Source organism: Tamandua tetradactyla, chromosome 10 (genome assembly GCF_023851605.1).
Source record: "Tamandua tetradactyla isolate mTamTet1 chromosome 10, mTamTet1.pri, whole genome shotgun sequence".
Lineage (NCBI taxonomy): Eukaryota > Metazoa > Chordata > Mammalia > Pilosa > Myrmecophagidae > Tamandua > Tamandua tetradactyla.
This window is the reverse complement of record NC_135336.1, coordinates 87,227,475-87,249,590: the sequence shown is the minus strand read 5'-3', so window position 1 is coordinate 87,249,590 and position 22,116 is coordinate 87,227,475.

Below are 22,116 nucleotides of genomic sequence, written 5' to 3'. Positions count from 1 at the left end.
CAGATTCACATTCTGTGATATGTAGTCCAAGAAATAGAATGCCAAAAGGCAATTTTTGTTTTTTATTTCATTTTAGCAATGAAGGACGTTGCATTTCTGTCTCATTCCCCTTTTGATGTTAGGACTGAAGATTCCAGACCAACATGGGCATTTGTATGTGTGTGTGTGTGAGTTAGTTTTGTTTTGTTTTGCCTGGCACTGGTTGACCTGGATAATTTCCTACAATTTTCCAACTCCAACCACTAGATGTCACACAGAGACTGCAAGTAGATTTCCTTGGACTTTTTTTTCAAAGCGAAGGAATCCACCTTGTGAGCTTCAACATTTAAGGTGGTTTGGAAAAATTGAAAGCACCTGCCATTAAAGATGCAGGTCAGTACAATTTACTCACAGGGTGTGTGCTTGTATTTTATGGCAAAAACATATGCAATGAAAGGTGCTACCTTGTCAACTGCAAAGTGTTATTTCAGGAATGTGAAAAACTAATGCGAATAGAAACTGTTCAAGAGAAAGAGATCCCAATCCCTTCCATGGTCGGACATTATGTACCTTACTCTGTTAGGGGCAATCTGACATTAGAACAAAGGAAGAGAAGAGTCAGAAGAAAATCAAAAGATTAGATCAGAGAACTTTTGGATTAAATACTAAATATTCTTCTATCAATTATTAACCAAGGTATCACTAATGGGGGAGAGGCAGTGAGAGGTTTCTCTGTGGAGCAATGAAAATGTACTAAAATTGAATGCGTGATGATAGCAAAATTCTGTGATTATACTGAGAGTCACTGATTGTATATGTTGGATAGATTATGTGGTATGTGAATAAAATTACTTTAATAACAAAAAAATTCTGTGGCACAGGATATATATTGAAATATATATATATATATATATATATAAGTTTTTTTAAAAAATAAAATCATAAAATATTTCTCCTCTTACTACATTTTTGTTTGCATCAGTAAATCCTGCAAAGTCAGTTGTAAGGGAGATCATTATTTTTCCAGCACCATAAACATTGTCTATATAGTTCATCTGAAAAAAAATATGGATTAAACATTTTTGTAAAGAAAATTAAAAGCAACTTTTGTGTTAAAATAATTTTTGAGCTTCTATTTTTAAAATTAATATTGTGATTACTAGTCTAAAAAACTAAAAGTGCTGAAGAGGCTATTTAAATAATTAAGTACTTATAAGTAAGTATTACATTAAAAATGTAATTTGCAGATTGTAATATACCTTATAAACAAGGATAAGGATTTTAAAAATATGAATGAGGACATTATGAAGAAAATTAATCTTTTCTTAATAATTAATCAAAATAAGGGTAATTGAGCTATAGCACTTTATATTTTAAGTCTCCAGGCTTTCTTAGTTTTTAAGACTCTTCTCAAATCATAAACACACTTGATAATTTTCATAATCCACTGATGTAAAATTCAAATTTTACTGATAAGAAAACTGACAGCATCATTTACAATGACAAGATTGGCCCCATATTTCCTTTTTTTTTTTTGCATGGACAGGCACCGGGAAATGGCCCCATATTTCTTAAAGCAGTATTTTCCTCCCCAACGTGCACATGTGCACCTGAAATTCACATTAACAAGGATTTTTGTGACAGTTACCCCCTAAGTAAGAAGAAACAGAAACAGAGAAAATGGATTTTGTTTCTATTCAGATCCTGATTTGAAATAGGCACCGCCCAACTATGTAATCCTGTACACAGGACTAATGCCATCTATTTTCATTATTGCCACTTTAAAATTTTGTCTCTAAAGTTTATATTTGGCAAGACCAACAATGAAAATAAATTGGTTTATTTTTTTTCTTATGCTATGGTGAGCATGTGTACCTACCTGTGTGTATGCCTTAATTTCTTATGGCTTGCCTTCATGAAAGCCTTAGTCTGGGAGACGTGGTAACTCATGTCGAAGTGTTCATATACAGTGGGGTGGAGAAGCTCAACCATGACCAAATCCTAACTTAAATTACTTTCACCTTGAAAATGTTGAAAGCATATGACTTTTCCTCTTCTCTCTTACAGTGTTGCTCAGGAAAAAATAAATAAATGAAGTTCAGCTTAGGTGTATTTATTAATAAAATTCTTCAATTTCAGATTTTTGAAGCCATTGGAAGCGGAGCCCATGTCCTTATAAATTTCCACAATAAAACATTTACTTTTATGAGTTATGTGTATCTAGATGATGATGTTACTGTAAGGGAAAAAAAAATGAGAGCATTTGGTAACTATGGCTACAGATGTTTCAAAGGAAATATGAATTCTTTTTTCTTGAAGAAATTAGATACTTTCCTTGATTGGTATTTAGGGATTCAAGTCTAGAGAGGGAATAGAAATATTTTTTTGAGTCACTATTTTAATCTTATTTATTTGGAAATTGTTCACTCGGCCACATCTGACAGAATAAAATGTTAAAATTGAGGCAACAGAAATAAAATTATAAAATTGCTGTTGACATTTGCTAGCACCTAGTCTAAATGAGGGTAAGTAACCACATTCAATTCCCATTTATCTATAATTTAAGCAATGATAATGCTCAAAAACCAGAATTTCTTTTCTTTCCTATTTAAATCATAGGCGAAAAGTGAGTATTCTGATTGCAGGGATTTATTGCAGAAGAGTATTTCTGGTGTAAATAATCACGTGATGATTCATCCTCACTTATAAGTCAATAGTTTGGAACAAAAAAAATATTTTCACCACAAAGACTCTTGAGCATTATAAGATTATGTCTTTTCATCTAAATCAGACTAACTTTATTTATTTATTTATTAACGGTTTGGTCAGAATCATTCATATACAGATTCTTTGAAAAATGATGATAGTAAGCATAATATGCATCCAGTCATCAGTTTGTAACAGGAGATCTCATTGTGAGCTCTCAGGGAGGACAAAATGCACTGAAATTTGTTTGTGGGTTTAGGGAGATGCCCGTTGCAAAAGAGAGCTTGAATAGGAAAGCACAGTAAAAAACTGAATACAAAAAAGTCAGACTCAAAGCAAGTGTATTTCATCAATATAACAAAACATCAAATCTAAGCTTGTGTTTGAATAAGCTTCAGAGTTAGTGAACAAATCCAGATTGCAGAACAAATTTTGATGGATTTCCTAAGACTTTTCTTTAGATCTGATATTTTAACATCTCCTAGGATGCATGACCACATTGAATTTATTAGACTATTTAGTGACACAAACGCCTTATTTTCTATCCATCCTAGATAAAGTGAATTTTATTGTAAATATAAATCAATGAACACATAGATACATGCAGGAATGCCTTTTCTTCAAGATGGGACTAGACCTATGCTACCATATTAGGAAATCCTGAGTAAGATTAGATTGCCCCACTGCGTGATTTATCTGCAATTGGATAATTGCCAATTAATTTTTCTCAAAAGGCAGCAACACCATTAGACATATATACATTATTATGACACTGAGGGAATCTAACAAATCCTATAAAAATAAAAGAATCAAATTTTAGAGATGAAATGGATTTTCAATATCATATCCAATCACATTATATTTTAGAGAGAAAATACAGTACTGAGAAGTTAGTCAATCGAACTTATAAGTTAATAGTTGGGAATAAAGAAACAAAAAATGAGCTAGGTAGCACTAGAACATCAGATCGCTTTTTATCCCAGAGCACCTTTCTTTTCTATACTGCATAGAAATTAATTTGAATTTCTAAATAAAATTATTGGATAAAATTTCCCATACATATTTATACACTGTAACTATAAAGAAAGTTTATAGTTATGCTAATATACAAGGTATTTTCAATTGATTACACACCATTGTGCATGGATTTCTTTTTGCTCTAGTTAAATATACATTTTGTTAATCTGATTTGATTCTTCCATTCTTTTTTTGAAAGAGATTAGGACTGTTAGCGCTGTGTTTAAGGGTTTCTTTTCCTTTGTGTTCTGTTTTTCTCCTTCTAATCAAATCTTTACCAATCTCTGAATCAGGTTGATGTGATTTCTACTTAAGAAGCACTTTTCCATTTTCTCAACCTTTGTCTTAAAGCACTCCAGAAATATTGCTGTTTCTTGCAAGAAAGTAAAGACAAATGTTTGTCATCATGTATCTTCTTTTAGCTGAGTTAAATTGATGAAACTCCAAACTATTTCCCCCCAGGCCTCTTTCTCATAACATTCTCTTCCAATTGGACAAAAAAAGTTAGAATGTAAAGGCAATGCTTTTGTCCCTCTCATAGCTATAAGATTGTGTTTTATGCATGTCTTATCTTTCTTCAAGCCTTAGTAAGATAGCACACTTTTCCCTCAGAACAGCAGCTTAACTAATTTTTTTTAGCAAGAACTGTTGTATCATAGCAGTCTTCGGTCCTCTATAACCTAATTTACTAGTCCAGCTAATACTTTCTAATAATTGTAAACACTTTTTAGTGTTTACTATGTATCTGAAAATGTTTTAAAGGGCTTTGGATCCATCATCTCATTTAAACCTCTCAATGATTTCTTGGTGTACCATTATCCCCATTTTAGAAAGTTAAAAAACTGAAGAAAAGTAGCTGGCATGAATTCCCATCATTCCACAGCTTGTAAGTAGCACAGCTAGAATTTTAACTCAGACTGTCAGGTTAGGCCAAATCCCATCAGTCTGATTATAAAGCCATGCTCTTAAATACTTAAGAGTATCCTCACTGACCCCGAAGGAAGGTTGTTCTTTGGTTTTCAATTCTTGATAAATAATTAATGGATAAACTAGTTTAAAATAAGCATGACTGGATTTAATAAGAATTATAATGTTTAATTTAATTTAAAACTTAGCTAATCTAATAGATCCGTATAACATTATATGTTATCACTCTTGTTCACTTGAGTGTAGTATAAGTAAGAAAATTTTTTTCTGGTGGTTAAGATTTGTAAACTATTTAAAGAAATAAATCATGATGTATGATACTGAGTAACCATGTAATTGACCATCAGACCAGTTTCAATATCTGTATTTTAAATATATTTCAGAGCCCGAAGATGATACCATTCTTTAGACTTAATATATAAAAATTATGGATGGTCCAAAGAAAGCAGAATATAACAATTTCTTTAGTGTTTATATTCTTCCTTCAGGGCAAGTGGTTTTTGTTAAAATAACCTGTTTTTTAGATAAGTTTTTGATTTACAGAAATATTCTGAAAATAGTATACCTCACAGCCAATTTATCCTATTATTAACAAATTGCATTAATATGGTATAATTATTATAATCAATGAACCAATATTAAGACATTACTATCAAACAAAATCCATAGTTTGTTGAAATGTCGTTAGTTTTATCTTAATGTCCTTTTTCTATTACAGATAGATTTGGGATACCCTATTACATTTAGTCAACATTTATCTTTAGGCTCCTTTTGGCTGTGACCATTTATTTTAGTTTCCTGGGCTGCTCAAGCAAGTACAGTGAAATGGGTCAGATTTCATCGCTCATGATTTTGAGATTAAGAAGAAAGTCCAAATAAAGGCAACATCAAAGCAACACTTTCTCCCCAAATATTGTGGTGTTCTGGGGCTGGCTGCCAGGGATCCTTTGCCTTTAATTTGTCGCGTGACAAATCACATGGGCATGTCTCCTGGTTTCTCTCCCTTCTGTTTGTGTTCAGCTTCTGGCCACTCCTCTGTGGCTTTCTCTCTGCCTTTCTCTTTGGAAGGTCTCCAGTAAGAGGATTAAGACCCATTCTTACTGAGGTGGGCCACACCTTGACTGATTCAACCTCATCATGAAAAAGGCCCTACTTATAATGATTCACAACCCCAGAGATGGATCAGGTTTAAGAAAAATTTATTCTTGGGTACATATATCTCCAACACATTACATAGTTTCTCAGACTTTCTTGTTTTTGATGACTTTCAGAATTTTTTTTTTTCTTGCATGGGCAGGCACTGGGAATTGAACCCACGTTTCTGGCATGGCAGGCAAGAACTCTGCCTGAGACTTTCACAATTTCAAAGAGTACAGTCCAGTATTTTGGATGATGCCACTCTATTGGAATGTATCCAGTATTTTTCTCATGATTATATTAGGCTTATTAGGTTTTGGTGAAGAAGACCACAGAGGTAAATTGCTGTTTTTATGACAACCTTTCAAGGGTACATACTTTCAATATGACTTATTATTGCAGATGTTAATTTTGATCATCTGGCCAAGGTAGTTTTACCAAGTTTATCCACCGTACAGTTATTCTTTTGCTACCCCTTTTTGCACTTTACTGTTCGAAAGGAATTCACTATGTGCAGCAAACATAGTACAGTGGGGAGTTATACACCACCCCACTGAGCAAGCACTTGGAATAGTTCGGCAGAAAGATTTATCTTTTTTACCCAATTTATTATTTATTCAAGCATTTGTTTTTATTAGTGTGGATTAATGGATATTTATTTTATACTTTGTGTTAAAAGCCAATATATTGTTGCTCGAGTTAGAAACTTTGAGTGCTGGTAACCCTTTTGGTTGGCTCCTATGTCGCTTTAACAGAACATAATCAATATGTGTGTGTGTGTGTGTAATATTTTTTTTTTTTGAGTAGTTTTTTACAAGATGCCTCAGGCTCATCTTGTATATTTCTTTCCTTAGTTTTGGTCCTTTTACTGGAGAATGATATTAGAAAACAGGATGTGGGTGCTAGATGTCTCCTGGGTGTTATTGCTCCTTGGCCCTTTCAGCTAACAGATCAGGAAATATTATGTGTGTATACTAACCCATGAGTATACATGCAGTATGTTGAATTATGTAGCCCCTGAGGTGGGGAACTTTGTCCTTAATCTTAATCTCATTCCTATGGGTGTGAAGCCATTGTAGATAGGATCTTTTGAAGAAGTCATTTTTAGTTAAGGCATGGACAACTAAATCAGGAAGAGACTTAATCCTATTACTGGAGACCTTATGAAAGAGAAATATGCAGGGAAAATCCAGAAGCTGGAAGTTCAAGGATCCCCCCCCCCAAAAAAAATAGGAAAGGATATTTCCATGTGTGATAGTTATGTTCTGGTGTCAACTTGGCCAAATGATTATGCCCAGTTGTCTGGCCAGGCAAGCACTGGCCTGACCATAGCTGCAAGGGTATTTTGCGGCTGGTTGATAAAATGGAAGACTGATCATCAGTCAGTTGAATGCATCTGTTGCTGATTACATCTGCAATCAATTAAGGCATGTTTCCCACCAATGAGATAATCCAATCAGCTGAAGGCTTTAAAGGGAGACAGACTTTTATTGCTTCTTCAGGCAGCGAGTCTCTCCTGCGGAGTTTGTCCAGACCCTTCATTGGAGCTGCTAGCTTCACAGCCTGCCTACAATTTTGAAATCTTCCATTCCTATGCTTGCAGGAGACACCTTTATAAATCTCATTTTTACAGATCTCTCCTGTTGGTCCTGTTTCTCTAGAGAACGCTAACAGCAATGAGACAGGAAAGTGAAGGAACACAGGATTGCCATCAAAAGCCAGAATGCTACTAAATCTAGGAGAAAGAAAACCATCTAGCCTCTAAAACCATGAGCCAATAAATTACTGTTGTTTAGCCAATCTATTGTGTGGTATTTGTCACAGCAGCTGAGAACTTAAGACAACATACATATCCGTAAATATTTCTTCATGCAACGGTATGCATCTATATTAAGCAAATCATGAATTCATACTGGTGTCTTCGATCCTAATTAAATACCACATCCGTCACTCCAGCCTCTTCCTCTTGATTGTCTGTAAGCTTCCACTCCAATTGTAAAAAATCTAGCTCCGTCATCCCACAATCCATTTACTTAATTTTCAATTCCAGTATACACGTGAAGTAGTTATTCTGTACAAAATGGTTTTATCAACTAATTACAATGCCTGTGAGCAGTTCTCTTTGCCCTTATAGGATCTGCTCCTTTCCAAAGTCATTTAGGTTAGCACTTTTCACCTCAAACCCTTCAGTGTAATTGTTTCATACATTTGTAATACACTTAGATTCTTTAGCCACGGTTTGTATTCCATCCTGCAATCCTCTAAATTGAAAGATTTTTTTTAAGTTGCGTACACTAAGGTTTAATCTTTGTTCTGTAAAGTTCTACAAGTATTGACAGAAGCATAATGTCATATTCCACCGCTACAGTCTCCTACAAAATAGTTCCACTGTTTTAAATTTTCCCTGTGCTTCACCTATACATCCTGTCTCTCCCAAATCCTCGACAGCCACTGATTTTTTACTGTCTCTATAGTTTTGACTTTTTTGGATGCCATATAGTTGGAATCATAAAGTTTGTAGTTTTATCACTCTCTTATTTCACTTAACAATATATTGTTTGCTTGTTTATTTATTTGATTTTTGTATCTGTGTGTCTCTCTTATGTGTAAGGCTATTAATTGTTGATTAAGTTTTTTGTATACTGTATAGTGGGGTCACATTACATTCTTTTTCCATGTGAGTGTTCCGTCATTGCAGCACCATTTGTGGAATTTTTTGTTTGCTTGTTTTTGTTGGTTTCTTTGTTTGTTTGTTTTTGGAAAGTACATGGGCAGGGAATTGAATGCAGGGCTCCCACATGGCAAGTGAGATTTCTACCACTGAACTATGCTCGCACCCCCATTACTATTATTATTATTATTATTATTACTTTGCATGGGCAGGCACAAGGAATCAAACCCGGGTCTCTGGCATGGCAGGCAACAACTCTGCCACTGAGCCATCAATGCCCACCCTTGATTAATTTTTAATAGACTAATTCAGATTATTTATTTCCTCTTGTATGAGTTTAAGAAACTGTGTCTTTTAAGGAGTTAGTGAATTTCATATAAATTACCAAATTTATGGGCATAGTGTTAATATTGTCCATAATATTTTTTGTTATTCTTTTCATGTCCCTGGGATCAGTTGTGATGGCCCCTCTTACTTTTATGACTTTAGCAATTTGTATCTTCTCTCTTTTTTCTTGCTTCTCAATTTTGTTTATCTTTCAAAGAAGTAGCTCTTGGTTTTATCTATTTTCTATATTGTTTTCCTGTTTTTAATTTCATGGGTATCCCTTCTGTTTTATTTCTTTTCTTCTGCTTGCTGGAGACATAATTTAATACCCTTTAGCTAATTTTCTAAAGTAGATATTTAGATTAATGATTTTATAGCTTTATTCTTTCCCAATAATTTAATTGGGAATACTATAAATTCTGAATTAAAATACTAAAAAATTCAATACTATAAATTTTCCAAATTTGATGCATTATATTTTTATTTTCATTTAGTTCAATTAAAAAATTCTCTTTCAACATCTTCTTTAATCCATGTGCTATTTAGAAGTGTGTTGTTTAATTACCAAATACTTGGGATTTTGCAGCTGTGTTTATTTTATTGATTTCTCATTTAAATCCATTGTTGGAGAACATACCTTGTATGATTTATATGCTTTCAAATTTATAAACGTGTGCTTTATAATTCAGAATAACTTGGTCAAAGTTCCATTTCCATAGGGAAAAGTTGAAAGGGAAACAGAGGTCACCAGACACAAACAATTCTGAAAATCTACAAGACAAATTCCATTAAATTTTAAGGTCTGAAAATAATTTATAGAATGATGGTTTATCTTCAGAGCTTGAGAAAACTGCAGACTCTCCCTTTCCAAGGGTTTACACAGTGGTCTTTCTCTTGCCAAACATTGAGGTGAAGCATATTCACCCACTGAGGAGACAACCTTGTTCTTGGCCCCACCCTCTCCAAGTATGAGGGCAGCATCCAGACTCTCTGCCATCTCTGAGGCATATGCTTATCCTCTACAGAACAGTGGGGTGGTGGCCAGGCCCTTCCCTATGACCAGGGAATGTGTTACAGCTTCTTTGAGGACCTATGTGGCCAAACTCTTCCTGAACATCAAGGAGGAAGGCCTGCCCTCTGCCTGTGGGGCAAACACACTCTTTCCACATGCATGGGTGGCTCTGCTCTCCCAAACCAAGATTTTCTAGTTCTGTAACTTAGTGTCCATGGTTCTGCTTTTGAAATCAGTTTTCCTTCAATCTATTCCTTCTCTGTCTCTTTTAGTCCAGACTGGCAGTGTTTCCATTCATATAGATCTCAAAAGAAAGTTGATAGTGTAGCATGCAATATACATGAATTACAACCATCAGACAGTAGGATTTTCACAAATCCTTTCTGGATAACTCCATCTCCAATCTGGCTTGCCTTATAAAGGCTGACTGGTTCCATGTTTGGGTAAATCCTCACATGGGGCACTATTCTCTGGGGTCTCCTTTTCCAAAAGGCCATAATTTTCTGGACCATCCATTTTTGGTTTCTTTCTACCCAAGAGTTCAGTTCTCAGCTTATCCATTTCCTATTTCAATTTAATATAAGCTGCAAGAAGAAACTGGGTTGCATTTTCCATACTTTGTTTGGAAATTGTCTATGCTAGATATCTGAGCTCATTACTTTCAAATTCTGCCTTCCATCAAACACCAGTACTCAATTTTGCCAAACTCTCTGCCACTTTTAAACAAGGTTTACCTTTCTTCCAACTTGAAATGATGCATTCTTCATTTCTGTCTACAGCATTATAAAAAGTATGTTTAAAGTCCATATTTCTACCAACAGTCTCTTCAAAGGAATCTAGGCTTTCTCTATCAACTGCCTTACAATTCCTTCAGAATCTTCTCATTATCTATTTACAAAACTGGTCCAGTATTTTTGGTTCTTGCAAACCACAGCACCCTGCTTCTCTGGCACTTAAATCTTCATGTTTTTTTTTGTAGACCTACAAGTTCTCTAATAAAAAAAGATAAAAGAAAGCAGACCATATTAATTTGGAATAAACATGGCTAGTATGCAAAAATATTAGAACGAAAATAAATACAGGAATAAGGCACAGAATGGGTGCAGAATAATTCATTCTAGAAGAACATATAACTGGGAAAATAACAAAAGAAAATTTCCCGCAAATACTTCATGCTTTAGAAGAACTTAAAAAGAATGTGATTTTATGGGACTTCCAGGAAGATGGTGGAATAGGATAGACCGAGTTCACCTTTACCTCAAGGATTAGCTAGAAAAGTGACAGAAAAATCACCAGAATAGCAGTTCCAGAATGGAAATGACTCAAGAGGGTCATAGGGAAGTCCTGGATGAAAAACTTTCCCCCCGTGCACACATACCTCTCCTGCTAACACCCCAAGCACCCCAATCCCTGCACCTCATACCCCTTGCACCCCATGCACACACAAACCCATGACCTGTCCCATCTGCCCCATGCCCTGTCCCTCAGTGATCCACATGTCTCACCCCCTCACACATGCACATCTGCACCCCCCCACAAGACTGTCACCCCCTATGTCCTATGCACCTGCAAACCACTAACAATCTGCCTCCCACCCATGTACTGCCTCCATGTCCCCCATGATACAACTTGTCCCTGAGTTCTGAGGCCAGCCTACACCACACCCTGCCCCTGCAGCCCCCACACTGCCAACCTCAAGCCCATACCCTGCACCCCACACTCCTGGATAGTACTTTAGTGCCCTGCCCTACACTAGCTCTTTGGTGCACCCTGTCACTGTGCTCCCATGCTCTTCCCCACACTCCACACCCCACTAAATGTCCATCCCCACAAATACAAAACCTTAGATGACTGAGGAAAATAAACTTCCAAAGTAACCTTTTCAAGCTAATTAAATGCCTGAAATCAACATAAAATCACGAAGCCTATGAAGACGTGAACAGATGTAGCCTAGCTTAATGACCAAATTAAAATACTGGAGGAGACACAGACTTTGGAATAATTAATCAAAGATGTTTATATAACTCTACTAAATAAATTCAATGGGTTGGTTAGTAACATATTTAAGATCAAGAAGACACTAGAAAAGCATAAAGAAGAATTTGAAAGACTAAGCAGAAAAATAGCAGATGTCACAGAGATGAAAGATACTAAAGACCAAATTAAAAAATATATACTAGGGACACACAACAGTGTGTGGACACAAAACAGATTTGAAGTGGCAGAAGAGAGAATAATTGACTAGAGGATAGGACAATTGATGTTGAATATGCAAAAGAACAGATGGCAAAAAGATGAAAGAATATGAGTTGGAGTGCAGGAAAATGGTAGACAACTTGAGCAAATATAAGAATCATCAGTGTCCCAAAAGAGAAGAGTAAAAGGATAACAAGATTAATTGAGGAGATAACGGGGGGCAATTCCCCAACCCTTATAAAATACATAAACATGCAAATCAAAGAATCCCAATGAACCCCAAATAGAAAAAATCCAAACAGGCCTACCACGAGACATATACTAATCAGCCTGTCAAATGTTGAAGAGAAGCAGAAAGTCCTGAGAGCAGCAAGAAAGAAAGCAGCTCACTACATACAAGGAAAACTATATAAGACTGAGTTTGGACTAATCAACAGGCACCATGGAGGGAAGAAGGCAGTGATATGATATATTTCAGATCCTAAAAGAGAAAGACTTCTTGCCGAGAATTCTGTACCCAGCCAAATTGTCCTTAAAAAGTAAGAAAGAGATTGAAATTTTCACAGACAGACAAAGGCTGAAAGACTGTCAATAACAGACCAGCCCTACAAGAAATATTAAAGGGAGTTCTGTTGGCTGAAGAAAAATACAGGAGATGGAGTTCTGGAGGGGGCAAAAAATTGAAGAGTACCGGTAACTTAAAGGATAAAAAGAGAAATAGGAAAAACAATGCGTATAGAAATGTCCAGTAAAATCCAAAGGATAGCATGGTAGATTCAAGAAATGCCTTTAAGTAATAACTATGAATGTTAATGAACTAAGTTCACCAATTAAATAATACCAATTGGGAGAATGGATTAAAAATATGATCCATCTATATGCTGCTTACAAGAGATTCATCTTAGACCCAAGGATATGAATAGATTGACATTGAAAGGATGGAAAAAGATGTTCCATGCAAGATATAACCAAAAGAAAGTAGCAGTAGCTATACTATCAGATGAAATGCAGTTTAAATTTAAAGAATTCATAAGAGAGAAAGAAAAACACAACATATTAATAAAAGGGGCAATTCACCAGGAAGAAATAACAATTATAAATGTTTATGCACCTAATCAAAGAGTTCCAAAGTACACGAGGCAAACACTGAAAAATTGAAGAGAGCAATAGACATTCAGCAATAACAGTGGGAGACTTCAATACATCTCTCTCCTCTATACATAGAAAAACAAGTCAGGATCAGCAAGGAAATGGAGAACTTAAAAATTTAATAAGTGAATTAGACTTAACAGACATATATAGCTCATTACACCCCAAAACACCAAGATATACATTATTCTCTAGTGATCATGTAACATTTTCCAGGATTGATCATATGCTGGGGCACAAAACAAGTGTTTATAAATTTCAAGAGAATCAAAATATTCAAAGAACATTCTCTGATTACAATGGAATGAAACTGGAAATCAATATCCACCAAGAGCCAGAACTTTCAGAAGTATATGGAGATTAACAAACTCTTAAACAACCAGTGGGTCAAAGAAAAAAATTGCTACAAAAGTTGGTATCTATGTGGAGATTAATGAAGATGAGAATATATCATATTGGAACTTATGGGTTGTAGCAAAGGCAGTTCTTGGGGTGGGGGGGTGGATATTGCCCTAAGTATCTACTTAGGCAATACTTAGTATTGCCTTCAATCTTCTAAAAAAGAAGAAAGAGCAAAAATCAAGGACTTAACTGCTTACCTGGAAGAACTAGAGAAAGAGCAGCAAACTAACCCCAAAGCAAATAGAAGAGAAAAAACAAAGATTAAAGTAGAATTAAATGTGTTGATGGACTTTTTCAGCTTTGCTGACAAAGAAAAAGGAGAGAGGATGCAAAGAAACAAAATCATAAATAAGAAGGTAGTCATTACCATGGACCCTGAAGAAATAAAAAAAACTAACATAAGAGAATACTATGAACAGCTATACACCAAGATACTTGACAACTTAGATAAAATTGACAAATTCCTTGAAATACACGAATAAGTTACACTGAGTTAAGAAAAAATAGACCTCAAGAAACCAATCACAATTAAAGAGATTCAATCAGTCATCAAAAATCTTCCTTCACAGGGAATTTTCTCAAATGTTCCAAAAAAATGTAACACCAACCCTGTTCAAACTCTTCCAAAAAATTAAAGAAAAAAGAACACTACCTATCTCATTTTATGAAGCTAACATCACTCTAATACCAAAACCAGGTAAAGATGCTATAAGCGAGGAAAACTACAGGCCAATCTCTCTAATGAATATAGATGCAAAAAATTCTCAAAAAGTACTAGCAAACCAAATCCAATGACACATTAAAAGAATTTATACCATGACCAAGTAAGATTTGTACCAAGTTGCAAGGATGGTTTAACAGAAGAAATTCAACCAAGGTAATATACCAGATTAAAAATTTGAAAGGTAAATATCACATGAACATTTTATTTGATACTGAAAAAGCATTCAGTGAAATTCAACACACTTTTCTGATAAAAAACATCTCAAAAGGTCAGAATCAATGGAAATGTCTTCAATATGATGAAGGGAATATATGAAAAACCCACAGCCAGCATCATATGCAATGGTGAGAGACTGAAAACCTTCCCACAATATCAGGAATGAGACAGGGTGCCCTCTGCACCACTATTATTCAATACTGTACTGGAAGTTCTAGCTAGAGCAATAAGGTAAAGAAAAGAATTGAACGGCATCCAAATTGGAAAGGAAGAAGTAAAATTTTCATTATTTGCAGATGACATGATACTATGCTTGCAAAATCTTGAGAAATATACTATAAAGCTTCTGGAGCTAATAAATTTAGAAAATTGGCAGGATATAATATTAATGTGCAAAAATCATAATGGCTGTATGCATGAGCAATGGCCTAACTAAGGAAACAATTAAGGAAAAAAATCCATTCAAAATGGTAACTAAAAAAATCAAGTATTGGATGTAAAGGACCTGTACAGAGAAAACTGTATGATATTGCTTAAAAGAAGTCAAAAAATATCTAAAAAGGTGGAAAGACATTCCTTACTCATAGGAAAGAAGGCTAAATGTAGTTAAAATATCAATTTTACCCAAATCTACAGATTCAATGCAATGCCAATCAAAATTCCAACAATCCGCTTTGAAGACTTGGAAAAGTTAGTTATCAAATTTATTTGGAAGGAAAAGAGACCTTGAAGAGTTAAAATATCCTAAAAGAGAAGAACAAAGTAGAAGTATTAACACTTCCTGATTTTATTATTATAAAACCACAGTGGTCAAAATAGCATGCTACTGACCCAAAGAAGTATGGACAAATGGAATCAAATCAGGAATGCAGAAATAGACCACCAACTCTCTAAGGTCAACTGATCTACAACAAGCCTCCCAAAACCATTGAATTGGGACAAAATAGTCTTTTCAATAAATGGGCAAGGGAGAACTGGGTATCAATAGCCAAAAGAATGAAAGAGGACCCTTACACTATTACACCCTTTTCAAAAATTAATGTCAAGTGGATCAAGGACCTAAATATAAGCACTAGTGCCATAAAACTTCTAGAATAAGTACAAGGAAACATCGTTAAGACCTACAAATAGGAGGCAGCTTCCTAAACTTTACACCCAAAGTTCAAACAATGAAAGAAAAAAACAGATAATTGGGAACTGCCTCAAAAGACTTTTTCAAAATGATGAAGAGGTAGCCAACTCAATGGGAGAAAATATTTAGAAATAATTTTTGGATAAAGGTTTGGTATCCTGTATATATAAATAAATCATGCAATTAACTACAAAAGAACAAAGAATCCAACTATAAAATGGGCTAAAGATAGGAATACATGTTTTTCTGAAGAGCAAATACAGATGGCTAAAAAGCACATGAAGAGATGCTCATTTTCATTAGCTATTGGGGAAATTCAGGTCAAGACTATAATGAGATACCACCTCACACCTGTAAGAATGACTGCTATGAAACAAACAAGAAACTACAAATGTTGGAGAGGATGTGGAGAAATTAGAATACCTATGTTGGAGAAAACTAAGCATTGAGTTGCCCAATGACCCAGAAATACCACTACTAGGAATTTACCCAGAAAAGCTGAAAGTAGTGGCATAGATATTTGCACACTAATGGTCACAGCAGCATTATTCACAATTTCCAAAAAATGGAAACAATCAAAGTGACCATCAATAGAGGAATGGATAAACAAAATGTGGTATATACAGATGATGGAATAATATGCAGTAGTAAGACAAAATGAGGTCCTGAAACATTTGAAAACGTGGATGAACTTTGAAGTCATAATATTATGTGAAATAAGCCAGACACAAAGGATTAACATTATATATTTCACTTTTTGTGATCTTGATAAATGTAAACTCAGAGGCTCATAATACAGAGTATGGGGGCCTAGAGATACTCAGAAGCTAGAGACGAGTGAACGGTCAGCTAATAAGGTTGAACTTAAATGTAAGGCATTAGATAGAAGTGAAGGCAGCTCATAAGCGGGTTTATAAGTAATATTGCCATACTGAAGGTGAACATGATTGAAAGGGGTTGTAGGGAGCCATGTATCCCACCAATTAATGCTATAAATATGAATTAGTTCTTGCATAAACCACTTCATAGGTATGAATCTTGTACAAAAAGTAAATAATATAGGAGTATAGGGGCGGAGCTACTATTGCATACAATGGGCTATGTTTAACAGGAAGACATCAACAGAGCCACTCCAATACCAGTGGTAAATAATTGGGAGGGAAGGACAAGAATTAAGGGGAGGTTTGGATTTTCAATTTGGTGAGGGTGTGAAGGGTTATTATTCCCCTGGAATCATTGAAAATTGCCTAAAATGTTGATCATTATACAGCTAAGTGAGGACGATGTGAGAGATGGACTGTTGACTTTGATATTATACGTGCTGTCCAATGAACGGAGGTGGCTGAAGGATACACTGCCTGAGAAGTACAATGATGACTGTGGGATTTACATATGATCAAATATTGTGCTGCTACACAAAGGAACACATTTGCAGCAAAGTGAATGAACTTGGGGGACCTTATGTGGTGCAAAATAAGCCAGAAATAAAAGATTAAATACTGCATGATCTCATTTAGAAAATGCTTATAAGAAAATTGTGGTCTAGATTAGCTCTTATAGCAGTCACATTTAGTTCTAAGTTGTAATTGTTATTTCTAGATTTTGAGAGGCTTTGCTATGTATGTATAACATGACATTTCCCTGAAATTTTTGGTACCTGGGTGACACCTATGACTCAGAGTAAGAGTTCTGCAGATTCTGAAAGTCATCATTGCAACATACAACAACTATTGAGGAAAGAAAAAAGAGATCAGTCTTCAATTAGTGAAAAGAATGAAGTCAATTGGTTGGGGCTAAGGTAAATCAGAATACAGAGTTTCGGAGAATACTGCCTGCATTTTAGAACTTCATCTACTCTTTGAGACCAAAGAAAGAGAGGTTTATTCTTTCTAAAACCTAAATTTTCTGTAGCACATAATCTAACTCAAATCTGTCTGGATAGATGATTTAAATAACCCACACAGTTGGAGCCCAGAATGCATGCGAGGGTTTGTAATTCTGTACAGGTTAGTGTATTGCCCAGATACTCCTCAGAGTATGTTGAGCAGATAATTTAAAAGTATTGGCAAAGTCACTTGAGGGATAGGAAAAAAAAAATGGAAATATTAAATTTTACTATCAGGGAAACCCCTGATACTGTCTCAGTAACCAAACCCTTGATCTTGAGATCTGCTTTTGTGGAGCTTATTAATGTAGCAGAGAATACATAGCTAAGTCTACCTGTAGTTATGCCTGAGAATTACCTCAAGAGGTCCTCTTTTGCTGCTCAGATGGGGCCTCTCTCTCTCTAAGCCAAACTTTTCAGGTAAAATCGTTGCCCTCCCCTCTATGTGGGTGGGGCATGCCATCTAGGGGTGAAAGTCTGCCAGTCAATATGGAATATGGGTCCCAGGGATGGACCAGATCCATGCACTGTGGCATTGACAATGCCTACCTGACCAAATTGGGAAATAGAATTGTAAAAAAATAAGGAATCAGTGGCTGAGAGAATTCAAATACAATTAAGAAGCTATTCTGGGCTCAGCTAGATATTGCTATTTACCATGGTTTGCCAACCCCCAACCAAACCATTCTTGCCAACCCTAAAGAATACCTAGGGCTTTATCTGAGATTCTACAAAGGTTCCATGCACTATGACTGCTTTCCAGAAGCCTACAAACTCCAGATGGGTTTCTAGGACACATAAGATCTGAAACCCAGAGGGACCAGCCTCTCCAGAATCAACCAGTTTCATCTTCCATCCTTTATTATTGGTAGTCCTTTCCAACATGGAAAGGTTGGAATAGGCATAGCACAAATACCCCTAAAGATTGGGAGAAAGATCAAAGTGGCAGTTGGAGTTTTACAGAGAAAATAGGATTTAACAAATGAGTATGACTACTGACTCATTATATTGATATTCCTTTAATCTCCAATGCCTTGCAGCAGCTAAATGGAAAAACTTAAAATTGTGGAACTATAACCCATACCAAACTCTGAAATCTCTTCTATACATAATTGTTGTGGTGTGCTTTGAAATTTGCTCCTTTTTTTGCATATATGTTGTATTTCACAATTAAAAAAAGAATATGATTTTAACAAGTGAACACAAGAAAAATTAGATGATCAAAAGGAAGAATGAGCTGAAAGGACATATTGTGGCATCAACAGAATAGAGGAACAAAGTAACACATTACGGGACTAATTCAATAGAAGCCATAGGAAGTAAAACAGGCAATGTGGAAAATAAAATTAGTAACAGAAGAGAGGCATGGCTTAGTTTCAGAGAAATAAAGTAGGAAAAGACAAATAAGGCCATCAAAGCGCAGTTAATGGTCATGGCATACTGAAAATATTGATACAAAATAATGACAAATGGTGTACCTGAAATAAAAAAACCTAATAAATAGATTTTTTTAAATCACATATTAACAGGAAAAAAAATACCTAAAGGTCAAAGGCACACTGTTCTCAAGAAATTCATTAGAGCAACTGAATGCATGCTATTTCATGCCAGTTAATAAATTTCAAGGATAAAGAAATAATTTTTCAAGTGTCCAATATTTTGTAAAGGGAATTAACATGGCTGGACTCAAATGCCTTTTTGGAAAAATGAAGCTACGGAAGGTAACAGAACAATATTTATGAAATTCTAAGGGAAAAAAGTGTGTCTCAAACTATTATTCAAATATGAAATGGCAAAATAGGCATACTTATTCGTGCCAGACTCAGAGAACATGGAACCCTCATCCTTTCTCAGAATGTAACCCTATAAGATAAAAATGAAGTAATCATTGTTAAGGAATTGAACAGTGAATGTTGAATCAATTTATACATAAAATGTAAATGATTGTGAGAAGTGTTTTCCAGAAAATCAATCAATCAATTAATAAAGGAATAAAGCAAAATAGTCAGTTCATTACTGAGTTTTAAATTTATGCTCATAGTTTTAAAGTTTTTCAATGTATATATTATAATATGTCAGGGTTTTCAAATAACTCTATTTTGTTAAAATGGAGTAATTCTTTATAATCTGCAGGAAGACAAATTTGGTGACTTTGATGGTTAGGTTCTGGTGTCCACTTGGCCAAATAATTATGCCCAGTTAGTCTGGTCAGTAAGCACTGATGTGACTGTTACTGCAAGGATATTTCATGGCTGGTTGATTAAACCATCAGCTACTTGATTGCATCTTTGGCTGATTACATCTGTGATCAACTAGGCATGTCTCCCATAACAAGATATTCAAGCCAGTTGAATGCTTTTAATGAAGAAGAAAGATAATACTTCTTCAGCCAGTAAGTCTCTCTTGTGGAGTTTGTCCAGATCTTTCATTGGAGCTGCCATCTTCACAGCCTGCCTTATGGATTTTGGACTCTTCCATTACCATGGTTGCATGAAACACCTTTATAAATCTCATAGTTATAGATCTCTCCTGTTGGTTCTGTTTCTCTAGAGAACCCTGACTAACACATATTAGTAACAGGTTTGGTTCTTGAGAAACAGATCTTAAAAATGGGTTTTTACCATTGTTTTTCTACTCTGAGTAGATTCAGAGCCACTAATGACTGTTTCCAATAATCAGGGTGGCACTGACAGTCCATGGGGTGAGTTGACAAAAGAGATACACAAAATATCACCATTAGGTTCTGGTAATTGTACACTTATATGGGGCAAGGCTTTGGGTATTAATGTTTTGACACCTTTATGGATCTTGGCTGGTGTTAGATACACTGGATACAGTGATGAGGAAAATGGATGAGCTAAATGAATAACTCAGTGCTATATGAATGATGTAGAAGTTTCTATCTGTGCTCTGAGAGAAAATTTTATTTCCTATGGTCACAGACTTGAGATCTCTGAAAATCAGACACCCAGCCTCATTGTGGGAGTAACAGATTTACTAAAATCTCAACTTTTCAGGATGTCTACTGTTAACATAAAGGCTTTGATTGGAAAATAATGGGATCTGGAAATGTGGGATGATGATATATGGCTTGATAATGATGGCAATGGGGAAATGGGGTCCCTGGAATATGCTGAGCCTTTGCTAGATAGACTTGTAATGTACTGCCTTGAGGAAAGAGATTTCCAACTTTCACCCTACCTTGAGGAAACAATTTCTCAGCCTCCAGTCTCTTCAGAGTAGTCTGCTATACAACCTCCATGTGAAGAGATTAACCCTTCACTGCCTGATACCCCTGTAAACCCCTGGAGAAACAAGCCTCACTCTTAGTATGGAGTGACTAATCTTGTTTCATTAGATGAAACTGCAATGGAATGCCATGAGGTAATTGGCTTCAAAGACATTTCTATTTCTTTTCATGACCCAACTCCCAACACCTCTGTGTTCTTCAGGACTTATAACTAGACTAAAGTCCCAACAGGCCCAAAAGGTGAGGTACAAAGTGTGACCTATGAGAAAGTACACTATATTCCAAAACTGCATGAATTTTCCAATCTATATAGACAGAAATCAGGGCGATATGTGTGGGAATGAATGTTGAGGGTGTGGGATAATGGTAGAAGGAATATAAAGTGGGATCAAGCTGAATTAACTGATATGGACCCACTAAACAGAGATTCTGCATTCAGTGTTGTAACTCTAGGGGTTAGAAAGGGCACTAACTGTTTGGATGGTTGGCGGAAACATGGATCAAAAGTTGGCCAACATTACCTGAGGTGGAAATGCCAGAACTTCCCTGGTGTAGTGTAGATGAGGGGATCCAGAGGGTTAGAGAGAGGAAAATATTAGAATGGATTTATCATGGAAGACCTGCTCACATACCTAAGGAATGTCCAGAGGACACATCTTTCACTAGAAGATTGAGAAATAAATGCATGAGACTAGCTCCATCATCCCTGGAGAGCTCTACAGGTCAGATATTACTGTGGGAACTTTTGTCATTGAGCTGGAATCCTTAAACACAATGATGATGATGATTGGATCCTGAGTTGGCAGAAGCCATGTGAAGACAGTTAATCACCATAGAGAAGGCAGCATGGCAACCATAATGGAAAGCAGACTCAAAGCAGCAGTCAAAATAATCTGACTTGCATACACACGTGGTGTTGGCTAGTAGAACATGGATACCTCCAAGTGAAATAGATGGGCAGTCTACTAAATTCTTGTTTGAACTGTATAAACAGAAGAATTCTGGGTCAAGTAAATAGAAGTCTAACTTGAACTACAAAAACAAAGAATCACAGCCCCTTTATCAATTCCCCAAATTATGACAGTTTGCAGACCCAGAGCACCTTGAATGAGGGGAATATGGGTATCCTTGGGGAAGGGCACGTTTGCACTGCCCAAAATGTGCACTATAACTTTCCTCTCAGTCTTCCCCAAGGAGACCTATGGTCTTTTACCAGGGTAACTGTGCACTGGGGAAAGGAAATGATCATGCATTTGTGGAGATTGTTAGATACTGACACAGAAATGACACTAATTGCAGAAGTCCCAAAATATCATTCTGGTCTACGAGTTGGACTAGGGGCTTATGGAGTTCAGGTGATTTATGAAGTTTTAGCTCAGGTCTGTT